We start from the raw sequence: 6,965 nt of genomic DNA, 5'->3' as shown, positions 1-6,965 counted from the left end.
AAAACACTGTGAGGGAACCTAACAGCAGCAAATGTGAAGTAAACAAGCCACTGGTGTTGAAGAAAAATATTTTAAAAGGTAAGTGGCTTGTGACTATTATATAGACCTTTGTGGAATACTATGCTAGCTGGTTAAGCACATTTTGCAAGAGAATAACAACTGGCAAGAAAAACTACTTGAAGAAAAGAAGATGGAAGAGAGAACTTTATCAAAACAAAGTTATTAAAATGGTATTTTCCTTATTTCATGTGAAAAGCCTGTGTTACAACTTCTATAGTGTTACATGAACTTTAACTCCATCTCAGGCAATCCATGATAGAATTTCTAAATTTTTTAATGATTTTTCCTTTTTTAAAAGTAGCTTGAAGTAGAAAAAAAAACCACCAACAAAACAAAACCACAAGATTTAGAGTCAACTATTTCAACCTTGGGGATAGGGGGGAGGAATAAATACATTTCTCAATTTAAAAGTTTACAGATTTGCCAGGTTTTTTTCCCATACACACGTGCACACATAATTCTAGTTCTAATAATGTTGCTAATAGATAGTTGCTTATTTAAAAGCACTCTCAGATTAAGACTGCCTGAATCTCAACTATAGCACAGTCTTCCTGTATAAACACCAGTCCTGTTTCCCCTTAGGAACTTTTTCTCAAAATTGTACTTCATTATTTAAATTATTTAAATGAGAGGTACAAAAATGTGACAAAATGTAAAATGGTATTGGGCAGTGGCTGGAGAACAGTTACTTTGCTCTTTAGCTTCTATCTTCAGGATGGAAATCTGAAGCAAAGAAAGATTGACTCATAATAGCAGTTAATGAATATATAAGTAGGCTGCAATTAATTAAGCAGATATGTTTCTTTTTAAAACTTCCCTTCTGTATTACAGTCTTCCTTCTTATCTCAGTTTGCTCAGTCCAACGCTTCTGACAGCTATTGACAGCAACAGCCAAAAATACCTCAGGTCTTCCTACAGAAACCCTACCAATACTGACTGCTAAATCCAGTGGTGCATGTCAATTTGATGACTCATGCCTCTTATTTCATTTTAATCTCCTTTCCTTTCATGTTGAGGAACTGAAGTTGTACAGTTTCATTACAGCCTTCTCCCCTGCCTCTCCCCATGTACCTTAGACTAAGTAGGGCAAGCAGAAAGGCCCCCACTGGCTGCCACTGGCAGCATTGTGCTGTTGTGATAGCAGCCTTTAACAATTTATAGTGTCTCTAAAGCTTCAACAAAAGGAACAGAGACAGGAACAACTCTCAATAATGCCACTCTGCTTGCCACAGTGTAGTAGGATTTCAGAAGGAATTATCCTGTTTTCTCTTTCCTCTTGCTTCCTTCCCTGCAATGCATTTCTGTAGAAATGAGAAGAATGGCCACATCTCCATTTTGAGTTGTGCACTAAACAGAGCCAAAATAGACATTCAAATCTAAGCCTGAAGTGCTTGATATTTGTGATGTTTTTACTTTCCTGCTCCAACAGAGTAACTGCACTTGTGGCTATGATTAAGGATGTTATGTCATTTATTCGAGGTGACCATACCAGATTGTTTTTTCATTAATCATTTAAAGGTTATACCAGTTTATCTTACCATGTGTTTTGGCAGAGACTGGAACTTTGCTTGGACAGATATTTCTATTAAGCATCTGCAGCTGCCTCTGACTTAAATTGGGTTTGGATACTTTAACACAGGGATGTGAACTATGTGTGCAAGCAGGCCTCTGAAATAGACAATATTCTTAAAGAGGCAAAAAAAACCCCAAACTAAAAAAGTAAACCCAAAGTTCCCAGAAATTATAGAACATCTTTCAGGACTAGTAGTGCTAAACCAACTCCTATGCACAGCTATAATTTAAGAGGTGGTGGGATCTAAAAATTTACTTTCATGCTGATTGATATTCTTTGACATTTGTGAACTTACACCTACAAATAGGCAAAGCTACAACTGTAACATGAACACAGTTCTCATTCATCCAAATAAACGTGAGAGGGTAAAACTGAGTCCATGACATAGTAGACTATGGTATGTGTTTTCCAAAGCTAACCAAAGCTGGTCTAGGCACTTTGACATTTATGAATTTATACTTCCCACTCTCAGTCCTTACTCAATTATCTGGATCATACAGCCACCCACACTAAGCAAGTCATAGGTGAATGTGAGAGATAAGAGCATTTCTTCACAGAAAATTGGGATATTTGGTTGTGTGAAATATTATTTACAATACAGTTAGTGTCTGACAACCAAATTAATTCCAGTTTTGCTTTTTTACTATGCAGCAATGAAAAACAACTAAATTCTGAAAATGTCAGGTAATTGTCAAGCTATATTTAACTACCACGTTTTACTTGTAAGGAAACATCAATTTGAATAAACAGATGGTGTTGCTATGGGGTTGCCATCACAAGTAGAAGCACACATTTAACTCTGAAAATGGCAGATACAAAGGACAAGAAAATTATATGCAATGTTGGGCATTTCTAGAAGCAAAACCATGGTTATACTAAATCTTTGCTTCATTCTCACACTCAATAACAGTGTCTTACTGTTAGGATGACTTGATTCCTACTGACTCAATAAGAATTAATAATATTAATAATATTAATCCTCAAATAATATTAGAAGTATTTGCAACTCTAGTTCCATTGCTCCCTCCCCTGAAATCCCTGGGAAAGGGAACATACAATTTTGGTTCTTTCCTCAAATCATTTAGGTAGCTGGGAGTCTATTGAAAATAGATTGTCATGCTATTTCAGGAACAAGGATGCCACTGGCCAGCTAAATTGATTTAGTCAATGTTACTTAGATGTTGGAATAGAGATTTTTTTTTAAAGCTCTCAAAATAAAGAAATGTGCAGAGTATTTGAGTTCCTCCAAAGAAATGCAAATAGAAGGCCTGTTTAGATATTTATGATGCCTGACATTACTTGTATCAGGATTAAAACTGGACATGATTTTAGGAGAGAGGCACTGTTTTATTTCCAATAATTTCTTTAAAATGACAATAGCTAGAAATTTTTCCAGACTAGAACGGGACTTCCATCTGTTTAAACACTCAAATAACATTAAATTAAATAATTTTAATATTCAAATAATTTAAACATTCAAATTCCAAGTTAGTACCAAGGAATGAAAAGGGAAGCATGGACAATTTCATCAGCTGCTTATGTAAGCTAATCATTGCTCAAGAGCACTGAAGATAATGTTGACATTATACTTGTGGATTACTTTGAGATTTAGAAAGTGGTTGGTTGTTAGATTTCATTTTGGCCTTGTTGGTATTTCACACAAATACACATAATAAAAAAAACAGGTATAACCAATCAGTTCAGCAATATATAAAAGAGCATTTCATTATTCTACAAACTACTTCTTATATGTAGAAAGGACTGATTATTATTTACTTCATAATTTTCCAGTGTACTAACACAAGGATGGACCTGCAGGAAAAGTCTTTCTCCCTTGAAAACATTACCACCAACATATCACTGCACTACTGTCTAGGAAAGAATAAAATATGGCAAACAGGAAAATTCCATTACTGACACCATAGCCTCTTCATAATTCAATGTAAGACTCTAAGTGAAATTTAAGACAATTTATAGCATTTTATGTACAACCACAAACAAGTCAACAGTAGTATGGAATTACTGAGCAAAATGAGAGCACAAAAGAAAACTGGAACAAATTAAACTGAATTTTATACAGACTATTGAAGTATTGATGGGGACCACATTTAAAGTGTGATACAGTAAAATCAAAATGTGAAAGGTCATGTATTACACTGGACAGAGGTAAATATGCTTTCCTTGTTTACAACAAATATACAGTGAGAAAACTAACCTGCCTTCCTATAGATACCACTATCAGATACAAATCACTATTCAAAAGTTTAAATTCTGGGTTTGTTCAGGAGCAGAAGTTTCTATTCATTAAAACCAGAAAATTGTCTTTCTGCACTTACAAAACATCCAGTGCTAATGGTAAAGATGGGACGTTTTTCTTTCAGTATCAAGTATCACAAGCTTGGCAACAGCCATTCCCACTTTCAAGGGTATTTCCTTTCTAATGTATAATTGTTAGATTCATACTACCTGAGAGAGAGAAGATATCATAAACCACTCAAATTCATAGGTAGAAAGGACCTGGCTCAGTCCTTAGTCTGCCTAAGGACCCTGGGCAGAACAAATCCCCAAACCAAGATGCCCATCATGTTTGTTTTCATACCTCCTTTCACACTGTTTTGTAGAATTATGAGCTGCCCTGTGGCCTCCTTCCTTCAAAGTGAGCTGTAATGCACTTTATTTGCATTGCACCTGGCAGCAATTACAAAGCTTTTATACTTAAATGATAATTAAAAGAGTGTGAGCATAAATAGCTGCAAGTAGAACCTTGCCAGAGATTTATTTCTATGCAGAAGTACCAATACAGCATCTTTTGAAGCCATAGGTATTACAATGAAGATCAAGCAGCACAATCACCAGTTTCAGTGAGATCATTGTGCCCAGCATGCAGTTATCTTTCCAACATGATCCAGATCATTACCACTAACAGAGATTATCACCCATGATATCTTATCCAAAAAATTAAGCATGCACACAGCTTCAGTCTACCTGCAATAATCAAAGCCGTCCAGGAAATTATAAATAAACTGATTTATGTGCTAGATCTGTGATAATGTATTGTTAATAGCATGTTACTGTAATAGGTATGAGCTACCTTAGAGCATTCAGCCAGGAGTTGGTTTGTGAAGTTTTTAAAATTCTTACAGCAAAGAAAGAAGCAGCACCCTAGAAAAAGCAGCTTAACTTCAGACACCAAGTTAATGAATGCATGCAAATTGAGATTCCTCCCCACTCCTCTCAGAGGCAACACTTCCTGCTCTTGCAATTTTATCATGACTCTCACTATTTTTAGTGCTTTGCTTAGAGTCTGCTGCTGGAATCATGTCTGAGACTCAGCATTAATTTTAAAAGAAAACATTTCCACTCCCCTGCATCCTGAGAAAAGCTTGAAAGTGTGAAACGACTGCAGCCTACAGGCTAAAAAAACTAGAAATAATACAAGAAATTCAGGGTGGGTTTTGTTTTGTTCTTAAAAAAGCTCACAATATCTAAGCTGATTGCCTGAGTGGCAGAAGCTAGATAATGCATTGGTTCCTCATGGCTGACTGTTCCTCAGAATCTTTCCAGTGCAGATGTAAGGCACATCAGCAGTTTTACATGGAAAAAAATTGCAGCCCCACTGTCACTGCTCTTTCTATGCAGTGGATATTCTTACTCTTCAGAATACCAATACAGCTTCTCTTAAAAATCATACTTTTAAAGAGAACATTTGGCCTTTTGAACCAAAAAGAAATATTATTTTGTGCACAAACTGTTCTTGGTTTCTCTTCTCTGAAAGCTCACTCTACTGCAACTAAGAGCATTTTGCTTAAGATGATAAACCCAACAGTTATGTTATCTGCAAGAAATACGTAAACACATGTTAAGGAATATAACATCAGGCTTCTTAGGGGAAAGATGATACTTAATATTCGCTTTTACACAGCTACTTGCTTTTAATTATGCATGCAGATGGAATCTAAAATAGAAAGTTAAATAGATTATCTGCTATGATCTTCGATGATTGAGAGGCTTTTTTGAAAAGGTACCACTAGATGGTGCAAGAGTTTAAATAATTCATAAATCCACACCTAGTCCCCTGCCTCTTCCCCGCCCCAGCAACAGCAAGAGGCAACTTAGCACTGCCAAGCAAACAGAGCTTCCGTGGTTTGTATTTGGCAAAATTGCTGACTTTGGCCCTGGAGGCAATAACTCACTCCCCTCTTTGGTAGTTCTTTCAAAGAGGAGGAAGGATTTGGTCGTCTGAGGGAAAACTGGTCGCTAAATGGCTGTGACCTCCCTAAGGCTCTGGCACTTGGGACCTCCGGGAGGAGGGAAGTGACCGACCACTGCAGATCAGGGTGGGCAAAATGCCGTTCTTGATCTCGAGATAGGCAAATTCAGCTCCCTCCTCTGCTGGACAGACTAACTCAGCGAACCCAAAAATCAAGTCTCAACCTCATTGCACCTCTCGTTCTGGAAATTGCAGTTCTCGTCTGGAAATAGAAAAATCAAGTCTCAACCTCATTGCACCTCAGTTCTCGTCTGGAAATAAGTTCATGGAGTGTTTGTTAGCACTTCCAACCTCAGAGGGATGCCGAGAGGAAAAATGCATTTAAAAATTATGCCATGTTCCAAAACAGTGTAGTATTTTTGTATATGTATGATGCCTTTCGTGGTGGTGAAGAATGATTAGATTTTTATTTTAGTAATTTTGCTTAAACATTTAATAAGAGTACCAGGAACCATTCATTACAAATTAAGTTAAACTGATATATAAAGCAAAATGTCCTCTCCAGTTCTAGATGCACAGCAGAGGAAGACCTGAGCTTACTTTGTTCATGACCAGCAGAACTAGAAACCTAATGCATATGCTATTCCCAGAAATATTTTTTTAATGATTACCTGAGCTTACTTTGTTCATGACCAGCAGAACTAGAACTAGAAACATAATGCATATGCTATTCCAAGAAATATTTTTTTAATGATCATCAGTAATGAGATTATAACCAAAGTTTCGCATAATATACATTAAAGCCTATAAGGTTCAATGTACCTATAAGGTTCAAGGTAAGTGTTGGATAGGCAACACTAGGAGTAAGTCATGTAGACAAGGTAAATTTTCTATCAGGCAGTAGACGTCAAAGAGGCTATTTAATTATTCAGGTATGCGAGATAACACATGGAAAGCACACGCCTTCGTTGCACAGGAAAGAAACCTCCACCCAGCCATGGATACCCACCACGTGAACCTGAAAACCCCCCAAAACCAAACAAAAATCTGCTGAGTAACACACACCTACAGGGAGATTGTGACTAATACATTAATAACTAAGACCTGAAAACCAAGATAACT

The sequence above is a fragment of the Passer montanus genome, unplaced genomic scaffold (assembly GCF_014805655.1).
Source record: "Passer montanus isolate IOZ18808 unplaced genomic scaffold, ASM1480565v1 scaffold5, whole genome shotgun sequence".
NCBI lineage: Eukaryota > Metazoa > Chordata > Aves > Passeriformes > Passeridae > Passer > Passer montanus.
The sequence above is the reverse complement of the archived record's forward strand: the minus strand, read 5'-3'. Positions refer to the sequence as shown.